This window comes from Protopterus annectens, chromosome 1.part2 (assembly GCF_019279795.1).
Source record: "Protopterus annectens isolate FY-2018-M chromosome 1.part2, PAN1.0, whole genome shotgun sequence".
NCBI lineage: Eukaryota > Metazoa > Chordata > Ceratodontiformes > Protopteridae > Protopterus > Protopterus annectens.
In genome coordinates this window covers 365,505,361-365,522,131 of record NC_056727.1, presented here as the reverse complement: position 1 = coordinate 365,522,131, position 16,771 = coordinate 365,505,361, and positions in this window count along the sequence as shown.

Genomic DNA, 16,771 nt, shown 5'->3' with positions numbered 1-16,771 from the left:
GACAGCCAGCAGCAAAACCAGCAGCAGCAGCAGCAGCAGCAAACTTCAAGCAGCACCAGTGACACACCAACAGCTGCCACAAACACAGGTAATGCAAAGTAGCAGGTTAATCCTGTGTATACTGTGACACCTCAAATGTATCATAGTTCACTATCTATAGGTATGTCCATGAGATAGGTTGTGTGTAGATAGTCATGAAATATAAACATATGTAATATTGTTGTACATGTGGGCCATAACTAACACTTCCATAGCTTAGAACACAAGGCCAGTTGTGCATATGATGCAGTAGTTCCCAGGGTCAGTAGAGGTTCCTCCTCATTGGTGTGGGACCACTGTGTATGTATGGCACTGTTCAGGTACATATCCTGTAGTATGGCCAGGGATTAATATCAGTCTGTCATGTGGTGCTATGTCCTCCAGGGGTGAATGTAGCACACATCCAGGGATACCATTTCGTAACAGTGATGATATGTGTTCTGCAATGATGAGGGTGGCTCTCACCTGGACATGTGAGAGGATAGGGAGGTTACAGTCATCTGGGATAGCTAATAACACATGTGTAGGACAATGGGGGGGGGGGGGTACCTGCACCTAAACTGTCTGCAACAATGTTGGCAATATCTGTGCATTTGGTGAATGTGAAGCATCTTAACACTGCAGACAACAGATGCCTTCCCGTCATGTGAATCTGCCCTGTGCTGCAGTAGCCTCCTACTATTGTTATACAATATGCCTGTATCTGTAGTCCACTGGACAGGATTAATAAGTGGTGTGCAGTTGTTCTGGCTTAGATAACTGTGTGCACAGTACATGCAGTATGTGGGATGTCTGTGGTAAGCATATGCAAAGGTGCTGGCGGTGTGTGTTGTGGCTTCCACTGGCCCAGTGGGCTGCATGGATAGCATCACTGTCATAACTACTGAATAACTGTGTAATAACATGCATACATAGCAAGGTAGTGTACTGTGCTTGTGGTGTTGTTCAGATATGTATATCCAGGCTGAGTAATGTGTGTCCACATCACAGGGTTGGATGGCAGCACACATCCAGTATGTATGAATGAACACCCAGAATGTGTCAGACGTGTCACCTGTGCAGATGTATCTGGCCATTACCTGTGCATCCCCCACAACACACACACATGCAACATATGGCAGATGTACTATAGCAGTACACACATGTTCATAGGTTCATACTAGGCTATCTGCCCGAGGGCATTTACAAGCCTAGCCCATCGTTTTGTGGCTTACGCCACCCCTTTAGTATGGGGAACCATACCCATTATTTTGCTGTGCCTCTGTCGAGCAGTGAAACTGAGGTAATCCCTGGGGTATATCTGCGATCTCCCATCCATTGGTCAAGATTTCTCTTGAACAAGGCCAGCGAGGTGCTCTGCCTCACATATACCGTGATTTTGTTCCACAGCATAGGGAGTCTTTGGGTGATGAATCTATCCCTCCAGCATGTCCTATTAATAGCCGTGTCAAGGTTTAAGTCTCCCGCCCTTGTGGCTCTGATGGATCTAGATTTTTTTAGGTGAAGCATATTCATCAAATCTGGGTTTGACATGGCCTTGTATGTTGGGCAAAGGTCACCTCTGAGCAAGCGGTAAGCGACTGAATAGAACATACATGGACATGCTGGAAGGGCAAATTCCTAACTGAGAGGCTCCCTTCACTCTGTAATGAGCTCGAACAGTTGAGAATGAACAGTTCATAGGTTCATACTAGGCTATTTGCCCTAGGGCATTGGTAAGCCTAGTAGAATGTGTTTGTCTTTTGCCACCCAATCACAAGTTATGCTGCTATGCCCTTGTCCGACTTTAGTATACTGTGCCTCTGTCTAACAGCGACATAGAAGTGATACCTGGGGTACAACTATGATCTCCATCCACTCATCCAGATTCCTATGGAAGAGAGTCAATGAGGGACTCTGCCTAACCAGTAGTGTGAGCTCATTACAGAGTGAAGGGAGCCTCTCGGTTAGGAATATGCCCTCCAGCATGTCCATGTATGTCAGTGCTGAGGTCCAGCTCTCCTGAGCATGTGGCTGTATGGGACTCTGATTGCCTGAGGTGCATCACGTTCATTACTGCTAGGTAGGACATGGCTGTATATGGCATGCACAGATTGCCTCTGAACAGGCAGTATGCCACTGAGTCCAGCTGGATTCACTTTACCTGGGCAGCATATGACATCTGTGTGAGCCATTGCATCCCCTTGATGATGTACTGTTGTCCTGTACCAGTTGCTGTAGGTGTCTGGTTAGGTACATCCCAAAAGGTGCATTATGCGCAATTATAGGCCTGATGATGGATGAGTACAGAGGCACAATGACCTCCCCTGCCATACATGTGAATCAGTCATGATTAGCTGGGCTATATAACATGTCTGTCAATCCATGTTGGCCATGTGGTAGACAAATGACAGACCGCTACCATGTTTCTTCCCCAGGTCCCCAACTACGTCTTCTGTACTCAATGGCCTAACACCTATGTTGTACTGTGCCACCAATGTGGGCGTGGGAATCTGCATTGAATACTGATACTCCCCCTCCCTTGTTCAAGTGTTGTGGCCGACAAGAATGGTAACAGCTATAACGTGGTAGTACTGGTGTGCTCCTGTGAAACCTGAAACAGGTTCATGCTACTGCACAGATATCGATGTCCAGAATGCTAGGTAGGGTTTTGGGTGCGTGCATCCTTGGGTCTAGACGTCCAGTGTTGAGTAGCATCACTCTTACTTCCTCATCCTTTGTGATACAAATGGATGTGGGTTTGCCTTGTGAGCCTTGCCTAATACAGGCACTATGGGTGTAGCAGGAGGCTCCGCCAAATGTCAATAGGACTGTGGTGACAGGTGCAAGCTGTCCCTAGCAAAGCATACCACCCCAAGATGGCAGGCATTGGCACACCTGTGAATGACACCAGTATGTCAGTCAATTGTTGGAAGGGATCATCGTGCCTTGATATTGTGGCATTGTTCTAGGTGAGGTAGGATGCTACTCAAGGTCAGGGTCAAACTGTCTCGGACTCGTGCTCAGAGAGCTCTGTAATGTCTCATGTCATGTAGTCCAGGGAGGAATGTGTCAGGCCATTCACAGCAGCATGGACATTGACTGAGTCATACCTGTACCTGCCTTGGGGTTACCTGACTGTTTGTGTTATGTGGCAGGTCATGGTGCCTGACAGGCTGCACACCGTGACCCTCACCTCATTAAGCCTGGTGAACGTGATGTGAGTGTGCCTGATGATAGAGGCACCTAGTACAGGTGTATGAGGTGTGTTGTTAACTGTTAATGGCTGTGAGTGTTCAGCACATTGGCTTTGTGTGATATGTGTTGCACATGTTCGTTTATGTGGTAGTGGTTGCCTGGATGTCTGCTTAGGAGGTCTCTGCTGCATAAGCAGAGCTGTGGTCTGAGCCTACAAGTATGATCATGTGTGATCATGTGTTAGGTCCGCTGTTGTGGTAGGTCTACGTGAGACTGGAAGTGTAGTGAGTGATCCCCTTTGCCACGTGACTGGTTATGGCGGTATTGAGTAGACAGAGCCTAGCCTCCAGTCTGGTATATGGTTGCATCACTCACATGAGTTTGAATTTGTTGTTAGGAGGAGGCGGTTGTCTGTGTACATGCATCTGTTCTAACATTGTCTCTGGAGTACCACACTCACCAGCTGGACTGAGGAGGGAACTGACAACTGACCTCTGGACATGCTAGAATACTATTGTGAACTCTGTAATCACTAATGATTGAAAACAAGGTCCAGTGGGGAGTGAGGGTGTACTGACATTACCTACAACTGCTGACTGATATAAAAGCGTCAGTGAGCAAATGCCAGGTAACCTAAGTGCAATGTGTCACAATGAAGTAAATGCAACAATGACAAGCAGTCACTTGCTGTCATGTGTAACATGGAAGTACGTACAGTAAGCAATGCAGATAACAGTAGTGAGTCACAGATGTGTTGCAAAGATGTGTACTATGTGGAAGTAGCATACCAGTGAAATAACAAGCTAACAGATAACAAGCATATAAACAAAGGTAGATGCAGGAGGCCTGGATGTAGTGTTTGCTACAACAAACAAGGTGTAGCAATGTCAGTAAGATACAGCTCAGATATGCAGGCACTATAAACCTGAAACCAGATGTCCCCAGCTATGAATGGCAGAGTACAGCCTATTGTCACACATGAGTGCAGACCACAAACCTCGTTAATGTTAAATAACTGGCCTGAAGGCCAACTGCCCATACCAGAAGTAATACACTTGTACACTGGGCCCACAATCAGCAGTTCCCAACTTCAATGGATGAAAGATATGTGTCCTGCCACCACAGTGCTTGCTACCAACCTCCCTAATGTAAAACAACTGGTCTGAAGGCCAAGTACTTAGTACAAATGACATAGAATGATAGCTACACTGTAATCAGGTTTTAACCAATCAGTAATAAGTAGAAGTTAACACTCCCTGTATAGAATGTGTACCATGTATTGTTGAGATACTATGCTGATAACCTGTTTGTGTACCTTTCCAGATAGACATGGCACCTAAAAGGAATCCTGCCTACTCTGCTGCAGAGGATGACGTGATCCACCAGAGCCTGGTGCGTGACTACGCCATCCTGTTCTCACGCACCACCCAGAATCAGCAGGAGAGGTCTGCACTGTGGCAAAACCTTGTTAGCAGGATAAATGATGTTGGCATGCATGATAGGACATATGAGCAGGTGAGACATCACTGCAGTGATTTGATAAGAAATGTCCGCCAGCGTGCTGCAGATATCCGCAGGCAACAGGCTGCCACAGGTGGGGGTTGGCCACATATCCCCCCCTCACCAGACAGGAGGGGCTACTGCTAAGTGTTGTGGATCCAGCCCCAGAACAACAGCAACCATCATGCATCCTGATGGAGGTTGGATCCACACAGCAGCAAGACAGCGAGCGTGCATGTAAGATGCCATATTCATTTATTGTTATTACTTTTACATTTGTTGACCCAGATAGTCTAGCTGGATATAAGTTCATTTTCAGTAGAGGCCTGTGGAGAAAAGCTCCACACATAATGTAATAAAGGCAGACAGACAAGTTGTCAATACAGACAGCCAACATAATAGAATTGTACACCAGCCTGTTAATTAAATCAACATACATGTAAGGAAGTCAAACAGTTTAGAGTCATACACAATGTACCGTTGGTTTCAAAGCAATCCTACCTAAAGCATAATGGTTATGCAATAAGGCAAAAGCCATATACATAATAGTTAGGGCTCAGAAAGGTAGAGAAGTAGAAGGAGTATGACAGATACAATGATATGGAAGAGGCAGGAGTCAAGAAGGGAAGTGAGGAAAAGAAGGAAGACAGTCAAGAGGAGGTGGGAGGGATGGGAGAAGTAGGTCAGAGCATAGAAGGACATCAAGGTGAAAGAAACAGGGTAGAAGCTAGTTTCTATGCACAATGAGGGGTTAAAGGTGAAGAGAGGGTAGGGAGAGGGACGTTAGCCTGGACTCCAAGAAGAACAAAGCCAGTGGTTTTGGAAGTACAGTTTGAGTTGACATTTGAAGAGAGGTAAGGGTGAGATTAGAGTTAACTCCTGGTATGTACATATGACTGTTCTGTGCGCTGTTACTTCATGCACGCATAAGGTGTGCATGTGGTATGTATCTGTCATCATGATATATATACAGACATGATGTGCAGCTGATGTGTATAAAGGAACTAGTGTACTACTGTACTGTATCATGTGCAAAATGAATGGCACACATGTGCCCACTGACATTACTCTCTTCACACTTCCAGGTCCCTCCCATGTAGCAATGAGGCAGGCCATACATGCTGGTGAGTCTTTTTAAAATGATCTGCAAAACAATTTATAAAACTAGGAAGAGTAGTGTAACTCTGTAGTAGACATGCTGGTGACTGTGTTCACAATAACTGTAATTGACAGGTAGTAAATTGAGTAGTGTAACACGGTACTGATGTGTGTGTTACTGTGGGGTGTGCATGTGTGCAAGTGTGCCTGTGCCCAAGTGTGCATGTGTGTTAGTGTCCATGAGTGCATGTGTCCATTTCTGAATGTGTGCATTAGTATTGAAGTGCATCTCTTTCAAATATGTATTGAGACTGTAATCTGTGTTCCATGTTTTCCTCCCGTAGGTTCTGGTGCTGCTCTGGTGACCTGCAGCAGGGAACCTGAATCTTGTGCCCCAGGTACTGATGATGATGAAATGTCTGTAATGGTGCAGGAAGGTGTGTCTGGGTCCGCCATTGGTCAGCCAATTGACAGTACACAGCTTTCAACCCGTCAATGCGCACAGTCATCCTGCCGTTACATCCTTTGTCACCATTGTCCCTAGGTGATGGACAGTCAGCAGTGGGCATAGATCAGGGTAATGTGGTACCTGTGGTACATGCATCCTCACAAGGCAGCCATGTGCAGAGGCCTCCAATGGTACCACGCAGACAGTCGCCCATGGGTTCTCGTGGGGGCATCCGTGGCCATACTGCCTCTGGCCGCCGTGCCCAAGCAGGGATGTCAACCTCCAGTATGTTTAGAACTGTCATGCAGGCACAGGCACATATGGAAGGTACACCAGACAGGGTCTGAGGGAGCTGAGAGCATGTCGCATAGCCATGACAGGCGGCATGCATGATGTTGCGAATGCTAACCGTAACTTCACAGATGTCGTTGACAGACGTTGTGGGGGGAAAGAACAGCTGCTCCACAACCAGATGTCGATGGGCCAGGGCGATGGTGTGCGTTTGCGGCGTCGACGTGGCCGTATGCCACGAAGAGCACCAGCTGGCAGTGGCGCGGGCGACAACGGGCCCACTCGCGCCTCAAGTGCCAGCACCAGCCCCAGCAATGCTGGGTCTGTGCTGTCATCAAACGCCCAGGAGACCACGTGCGTGGCTCTGGACAGTCCCAACAGGGAACTGTGTCCAGTCAACACACCTGCTTCCGATGACAGTACCCAGTCTGGGTTAGTACGGATATGGCCGTAGCACCCTGCCAGGCACAGGTACCGTGTCCGTGCCCACAGACACTGATCTGGATGACCTGACAGGTGCAGTCTGTGGCTGTCCACAAAACCCTGTACATGGCAGCCATTATGTGGGAATGTGTGCGTGCTAACACACATGCAGAAACCTGGAAACCTAACACCTAGGGCAAACACATACACACACACACTGCACCAACAACGGTCCACCCTGTACTGCTGCCCCTCACAAACACACATACACACACATGTCAATTGGTGTTACCAGTGGCCGGCTTGGGCATACCTAACCCACACCCTGTGCATATGATGACACTGTGCCACCTCCTGCATACTACAACATCAGTGCAGGTAAAGGTAATCACGTTGCTGATGCACAGGGTGACTACATAGATGTGTATAAGTAGTAACATGTTGGTAACTGTTGACTGTTGCAGTATAAATGTGTGTATATCCCAGCAGTCCTGCTGCAGTAACTGTATGAATGTCCTCAATTGTTATCTGCACCCATACTACTTAACAAAGTGTACCAGCTGCACACCATCACATGCTAACATTGACTATGGCAATGCGCATCTTGTGCTGTTATGTAGATTCAGCTACATGTATCTGTTCTGTCACACATGCATTTCTACACACCCTGCTACCCACACACATGCACACGCTCACCTGCCATTCCCATTATTTATCACCCTACATGAGTAGCTGTTGATACATGACAGGTACACATTTCAGAAGTGCACTATGTTGTTTACTACTGGCATCCCCTTCTCTACCTGTACTCACAGGGTTCAGGCAACCTCATCAGTTGGAAGATGTAATGTGCATCAGGTACTGTAGTACCCTGATTGCCACAGCAAACATGTTTCCCATACGGAAATGCACACACAGACACATCCCACATCCACACACTTGCCACATTCAGGCTTCAGAACACTATCTAGGTATATTCGGTACATGTGCGTGTTACAGTAGCATGTAACACTATACTGAGTACTGGCAGTTAGTTGTCTGTTGTCATGTTGTCTGTATAGAATAAAAGAATTGTTTGATTATCCTACTCCGTTTGTGGACATTACTTGAAGAAGTGTTACCTTACATGTGTTATCAGTACCACCACCTTCTGTTTTGTAGTTTTGTTTGTATAGGGTGCTATCACCATCACTGCTTGTTAAGGGTAATGACCACCCTGCAGTGCATAGCCCCATGTGGCAAAAGCCACATCCCACCCCATCATTGTGCACACACTAACCCCACCAACAGTAAAACACATACTTTCCATTTGCAAGATTCAAACCCATACCTAACTGTGCAATGACAGTAGAAACAGACACATTAGCAGAGTGTGCTATTTGCAGTAGTTGGAGAAATTTTTATTAATGCTGTACTTAGAGGGTGCTGACATCATCTGTGTGTAGGAGGAGGGATGTGCACCCTGTAGTGTGTTCTCCCAGTTGGCAAAAGGCAGTTAACCCTCCCAGCATAGTGCACACACATAAACCACACTCATACATTCCCTTTGCAGGATTCAAACCCCTACCTAGCTACGTTATGACACTGAAGAAAGACGCATTAGCAGAGCGCGCTATGCAAATTACTTGAGGACTTTACTACAGGTGATATAGTTATACAGTCCTGACATCATCACTGTTTCAAAAGGGGGATCTGCATCCTGTACCATACTGTCACGGTTGCTAATAGGGACATTTCCCACACACACACATCAATGTGTTGGAGGTTTGCATATGTGGGGGATCCAGAACTCCAGTGTGATTAGTATATGGTTTGATTGCAACAATGAGGGCTATACTCCCAGTGGTGAGCAGTTTGTACTCATGTTTGTAAAGATCAGCTCTACTATATCTGCCCCTCTTGTGGGAAGGTTGGTTACCTGTTCCATAGCCAAAGAATGTCCGATCAATGGGAACCTTAGAGCTTGGGTATTGTGGCTTGTGTAATGTTCACAGTCTATGTCTGGGTAGCTGGCATCACCCAGTATGATGGTGTTTGCAGAGTAATCTAAACTCTCCTGTGTCAGCATGAAGGCTGTGTGGGAGACCTGAGTTTGAGAGGGTGCTGTAAGAGCTCCTCTGTGTCTCTTTCCATGTGGTCCAGGGAGGTGCGTCCCAACAGGTAGCTGACTGTGACCCTCCCTTGCTCTGTCTGGAGGCGGCACGTCTGTCAACAGCTCATGTCAAGCAAGTGCACACCCTCATAAATGATGTGGAAACCTTCAAAGGCCCAAGGCCTGTTGAAAATATGGACCAGACTGCAGATACCTGTATAGAGTCATTCTGTGGACACATTCAGGAATGCATGGATCATGAAGCCACATATGAAAGCATGACCCAATTCTCCAAAGGCAGATGTCCTGGGCGGACACCAGCCATAAACACACTATACAATAGACGGATGGCGCCACTACATGATACAACAACCTCCCAAAATGTGAAGGCACCACTGATGAGTATTGGATGACAACTACAGGCACCCATATGATTGTCTAAGGCCATCTTTGAGAGAGGATTCCATAAGCCACTGAGGATAATCACAAGGCTGCCTGTAGTTATGTTAGTAACCTGAGTGGTACTACCCAGATATGCTCAGAGGTAATACAATATGTCACACAAAATATAAAACACACAGACATTGCCATCATCCTAGTGGACAGGTTCAATGCTGCCTTCTCTCCCCACCACACCAAAGGGAACATATGTCTCGCAGCACAGTGCTTCCCCCCCTGACATCACAGATGCTCAGGTAAGAGATGCCCTTCCCAAAGCAATAAACACTGCATCAATGGGACCATACAGTGTCCCAGGCTGTGTCCTACATGAACCACAAGAAGAGCTACACCCAGACATAACACCACTGTTCAATCCCAGCCTTAATACACGATATGTGGCCAGAGAGTGGCATACAGCAACAGTGGTCCCTCAACATGCAGGTGGTGCTGTCACGGATCCTGGACACTACTCGCCGCATATGTCTGACTAGCTTTGTCTGCAAAGCTATGGCAAGGATCATCATGAACCTCACATATCTAGATATTGTGGACCTACAGACATGTCACCATACACAGTTTGGCTTTGTCAATGGCACATCCTGCCTATCAAACCTGTTTGCTTTGTTTGAAACAGTCACCAAGGCCACTGTCAAGGGGTAGGAGGTCCACACAGCCTACCTGGACCTTGCATAAGCCTTGGATACAATACCCCACTTGTGCATTCTAGGGAAGCTCACCAGTGTACATAATAACCCCTATGTCACTATGGGTATTGCACAGTGGCTCAAGGGCAGAACACACATGGTAGAATTGCTGGAGCCATGTCAGCCTCCAACTTGGTACAAGTGGTGTCCCACAAGGCACAGCCCTAGGAGCTGTCATGTTCATTATATATTTGTCATAGGTACAGGCCAACATGGAAGTACTGTGGCTCAGCAAGTCGCAGGTGACTGCAGACCGAACACCATAATCAACTCAACAGCTAACACACGCATCCTCCAAATGGGACTCTTGCAAACACACGACTTGTGCCACAGCCATGGCCTCAACGTGAATGACAGAAAGAGTATAGTCATCCCCTTTGTCAAACACTAAGTGACCACAATGTACCACATATGTGTTAATCCAGTAAGTGCAGACCAAGGAATTATGGACCTTGGTGCATGGGTTGATAGCATTCTACCATTTGACAACAACATGGACAAAGTGGTTAGGTAAGCATGTTATATGGGCCACATCATCATGGGATCCACATGTAGGCCAGGGGAGGACATTGTGCCCTTTACTCATCCCTCATCATGCCCATAATTGACTATGATGAACCTGTCGGCATGCACCTTACCAGACACCTGCAGCAACTGGGGCTACCACATATGTACCTCGACAAGGGGATCAAAGTGCTCAAACAGATGCCACATACTGACTGGTTAAAGTAGCAGCAGCTCTACTCAGTGACATACTGCCTCTTCATAGGCAATCTGTGCCTGACATAGAAGGCCAGGTCATACCCTCACGTAATGGCCATGCTGCATCTCAGAATATCCAGATCCCACCAGGATACACGCTGGAAATACTTGAACCTCAGGAGTGATATACATAGGACATGGTGGATGGGCACATTCATAACTCAGAGGCTCCCTTCATTCCTGATTATTATCCCAATAGAGGTTAGGCGGACTGACTCAGTGACTATCTTCAAGAGCGATATTAATGACTGGATGTGACATTGTAGGGTTACCCTGGGTATCACTTATGTGTCACTGTGAGAAAGAGGCACAGTATACTAACCTTGGAAAAGGGCATAGCAAGACAGATTCACAATGCATGTTGAAAGGCACGCACATTCTGGCTAGGTGGATACATGCCCTGGGCAGATATCCCTGTACGAACCTATGGACCTATGTCTCTTTTTCACCATTGGCCCTATGTGCTGTCAATCACCAATGTAATCTCAATACTCGGTAGCATGTGCAAGGTCAGTTGTCAGTCACCTCTATGGTACAGTTGTGGAATATGTGTGTCATGTAGTAATGTCACAGCTGCCACATGTACACAGTCAACCCTATCCCCTACCCATTGATGTACATCACATGTATGAGATGGAAACACATGGCCAAACTGTAACAACAACATACAAGTCAGTCAGATGCATGGACACATGACTCAGTCATTGTCCATGCCACCACAACTGATGTGGGATGTCGCTCACTGGGATACGTGATAGGGAACATGGAAGGGATCACTGAGCAAGTGACACAGGCTGGTAGACCCCTGACCTTGGTTGGCATCAGACCCTCACCAGGGATTCCGACAAATTAATGAATGCTAATGAATAAGTGTAGCTACAACACCCTAGCTGAATGGTTCTTAGCATGCAGTCACTGCATTGCTATGGAATACTGTCTTACCACTCCCACAACAGGTGAGAACATGCAGCTCCTGTACATTAACAACATGTAGACTTTATGCCCCAGACCAGGTGTGCATCCCTCACTACTAGGCTGATAGCATCTACATCTCACACTGTATATACACATCCCACATGCAGCATCTGCACAGAAGACCACGGTCATAATGTTACCCTGTGCAAATACCATGTATTCACATGTGGCAGGCATCACACATGGTAACTATTGAAAGTCACAGGTACATATGTGTATTTGGCACACACATACAGCATGTGTTCATTGCCATAACTGGTGTAATCAATGTCATGCATTATTGTGAGGGACAACCCACACACATGGGCATTCTGTGTGTGCACAACACACATGGCATGTCTGTAATCAAAAGCCATACATAATTGTGATATCGTTTAGAAAGGGGTATGTGCATCCTGTAGTGTGTTTTCACAGTTGCCAAAAGGGGTATATCAATCATACACACTTACCCCCCTTCACACACACTTGCCACCTGCTGGATTCAAACCCCTACCTAACTATGTTAAGACACTACAAACGGATGCATTAGCACAGTGCACTATTCGCATTACTGGGGGATTTCCTTTCCCCTGATATACTTATAGGGTGCTGACATCATCAGAGTCTAGAAAGTGGAATGATCATCCTGTGGTGTGTTTTCCCAGTTGCCAAAAGGGATGTTTCTTTCATACACACTTACCCCCCTTCACACACACTTGCCACCTGCTGGATTCAAACCCCTACCTAACTATGTTATGACACTAGAGACAAACGCATTAGCACAGCGCGCTATTCGCATTACTGGGGAATTTCCTTTCCCCTGATATACTTATAGGGTGCTGACATCATCAGAGTTTAGAAAGTGGAATGATCATCCTGTGGTGTGTTTTCCCAGTTGCCAAAAGGGATGTTTCTTTCATACACACTTACCCCCCTTAACACACACTTGCCACCTGCTGGATTCAAACCCCTACCTAACTATGTTATGACAGTAGAGACGGACGCATTAGCACGGCGCGCTATTCGGATTACTGAGAGAATCCTTTTCTCCAATATACTTATAGGGTGCTGACATCATCAGAGTCTAGAAAGTAGAATGATCATCGTGTGGTGTGTTTTCCCAGTTGCCAATTTCATACACACTTACACACACACTTAACCCCCCTTCATACACACTTGCCACCTGCTGGATTCAAACCCCTACCTAACTATGTTATGACACTAGAGACGGACGCATTAGCACAGCGCTATTCGCATTACTGGGGAATTTCCTTTCCCCTGATATACTTATAGGGTGCTGACATCATCAGAGTTTAGAAAGTGGAATGATCATCCTGTGGTGTGTTTTCCCAGTTGCCAAAAGGGATGTTTCTTTCATACACACTTACACACACACTTAACCCCCTTCACACACTTGCCACTTGCTGGATTCAACCCCCTACCTAACTATGTTATGACACTACAGACGGACGCATTAGTACGGCGCGCTATTCGGATTACTGAGAGAAACCTTTTCTCCAATATACTTATAGGGTGCTGACATGATCAGTGTCTAGAAAGGGGGATGAGCATCCTCTGGTGTGTTTTCACATTTGCTAGGGGTAACATTTGGACCAAGTGTGTGAGCATGCCCAGTTCAGCCTTCCCGTGGCATGTTGTGTGAAAGATGTCTCATTTATCTAAGTGTGTGAGCATGCCCAGTGTGGGCTTTACATATGTTGAACTCTGCAGCCCATCACATTTGTGGATGAGTGTGACCTTCAACAAATACCTGCAGTTTATGGTTGTGTGTTCTGTGCCATGTTGTGTAGTTACTGTCCGAATGCTTTTTGTGTGAACAAAACAGGGAGTATACTGTGCCTGCAGGTTTTGCATGGGATACTTTGCACACAATTGTCAACATCCGTTCATACTGACCTAACACTGTAGCACTGTCTAGTGTAGTGTTTCAGTACTTTCACTGTGGTGGTCAGTATCCTGGGCTTTAGTCCTATCACTGCTTTACATTTCCATAGTGTGCACAACAGCCTGGTTAGGGTCCAGTTGTGCACATCTGCACAAAGGCAGTGCCTCTACAGACCCTGTTAATTGCTGCCCCATAAGCTTAACAAGTGTAGTCTGCAAATCTATGGAGAGGATCATAATTGAGCTCATAAACAAAGATATAGGGGACATGCAGACATTGTACCCATCCCATTTTGGCTTGGTCAGGGGCAGATCATGCCTTTTGTACTGGGTTGACATCTTCAAATTGGTCACTTAGGCCATTGTTGGGGAAAGGCAGTCCATACAGCCTACCTTGGCCTTGCAAACACTTTCAACACAATACCCCACTCAGGTATTGTGGAAAACCCTAACAACTGAAATGTAAACCCATATGTCACAAGATGGGTTGCAAACTGGCTTAAGGACGGGACCCACAGGGTTAGAGTTGCTGGCACTATGTTAGACTCCAGGCTGGTCACAGGTGGTGTCACACAGGGCTCAGTCCTTGGCCCCCATTGTTTGTCATGTACTTCCCAGAAGTACAGGCCAACATGGGAGGACTTTGGATGACAATGTTAGCAGATGACTGCACACTGGGCACCATAGTGGACAGTGCATCACACACAGATATCCTTCAGAAGGGACTCACAGTAACTGATAGCTGGTGCCAGGGCCATGGCCTGAAGTCAGAGTGCACAACATGTGTAGACATACCCTTCAGGAAAAGCAAGGTGACCCCAAGCTACCATATAGGTGGCAATCCTCTAAGCACAGAGGAGGTTATCATGGACCTGGGGACCCAGGTTAACAGTTGCCATTCTTCTGAGACTCACATTGCTAAAGTGGCTAGGAAGACCTTCTACATTGCCCACCTGATCAGGATGGGATTCACATCCAGATCTAGTGGGTCATTGTTCCCCTGTACTCTTCACTTATCAGACCGGTGATCGAGTCGAATGCCCTATTCTGGCTGTATCTCACCCAACATCTGCAGCAATTGGAGACACCCTGACTGTCCCCCACCTAAAGGATCAAGGAACCTCAACAGCTGTCATATGCTGCCAGATTGAAGACACTCACACTCTGTTCACTCACATACCGTCTGCTTAGAGGTGACATGTGCCTGACATGCGAGGCCATGTCCAAACAGAGATTAATGGGCATGCTCCACCTCAGACTCAGAAGATCCACCTGAACCACTAGTGCAGGTGACTTACACCTTAGCAGGGATGTATGTTGGACATGTTGGAGGGATGGAGTTATCACTCGGAGACTGCCTATGCTGTGGAATACAATCCTGGTCCATTTGAGGCAGAGCACCTTGCTGGCTGTGTTCAAGAGGTATCTTGACCTAATGCTAGTCGGAGAATGTGTTTGTCCATCAAGACATTGTAAGCGTAGTTCGACATGTCATATGTCTTGTTTAGTATACTGTGCCTCTGTCTACCTGTGACATAACATTGATACCCAGGGTAAACCTCCCATCTCCCATCCACTCATTAGGATTCCTGTTGAGGGGACTCAACCAGTGTCTCTATGGACAACCTGTATTGGTAGTTTACTCATGTGTGGGGGTGGCTTCTGTGTTTTGGATAATGCAGTACAGCCTGTCCTATATATGTCAGTGCTGGGGTTCAGGTCCCTCATGTGCATAGCTCCCTGCCATTCAGATTGTACAAGGTGCAGCATGTGCATTGATTCCAGCTTGGACATGGCTTTCTACATCAGGCACAGCTTGCATCTGGGTGGACAGCATGGCAGTGTGTGGAGCTGCACTCTGTTTAATCAGACTACACATTACATGTGTTCCAGCTCTGTCATACTCCTGGTGAGGTACTGTTGTGGACTTTACAGGTGCTGGATGTGTGTGCATGAGGTACACCCCACAGGGGCTGTTGTGGTAATTTCTAATGCTGATGAAAGATAACTGCAGAACCAGAATGACCTCCCCTTAGCTAGATGTCAGACAGCATGGACCATACAATCACAACTGAAAACAGGACCCTCTCCACAAAGGGAAAGTGTCCTGTCTGGTGGACCCCAGCCATAAACAAACTGTATGACAGATGAGGGTTACTAATGCAAGACAGAGCTACATCTCCAAAGGGAAGACAGCTGTGATCAGCACTAGTAGAAAGCTACATTATCTCATAAAGACATGCAAGGTCAACTTGGGGACATAAATCACCAAAGACAATGAAGGTAACCACACTGCTTTCTTCAGTTATGTCAGACACCTGGTTGTGAACCCTCGGATATGCTCAGAGTTGGTACACAACAACATATATTCAGTGACCTGACAGATATTGGCAACATTCCGGACAGCTTCAGTGCGATTTACCCCCTCCCTCACCCCCAAACAAGATAGATATCACTGCTGTATGTAACCTCACTGTCATCTTGGATGTCCATGTGAGAGCCACACTCAGCAAAGACAAGTACACAGCATCCATGGGACCTGCTGGTATCTCCAGTTGCATGCTATGTGAACTCCAGAAGGGGCTGGACCCATATATACAACTGCTATTTAACCTTAGTCTTGCTACAGGATATGTACCTGAACACTGGCATACGGCAACAGTGGTCCCACTCCACAAGGGGGATGCCTCCACAGACCATGGCAACTACCACCACACAGGCTTAACCAGCCTTGTCTGCAAAGATATGGGAGGAGTCATGGAGCTCTTACACAGACACATTACTGACCTACGGACCCTTGTTCCCACCTAGTTCAGCTTTGTACAGGGAAGATCCTGCCTTTTGCACCTTTGCACCCAAAAAGTACCTACCATGAAGATCAGGGTTCTTCAACACATGTCATATGCTTCCAGAATAGAGGAAGTCCAGCTTTGTTCA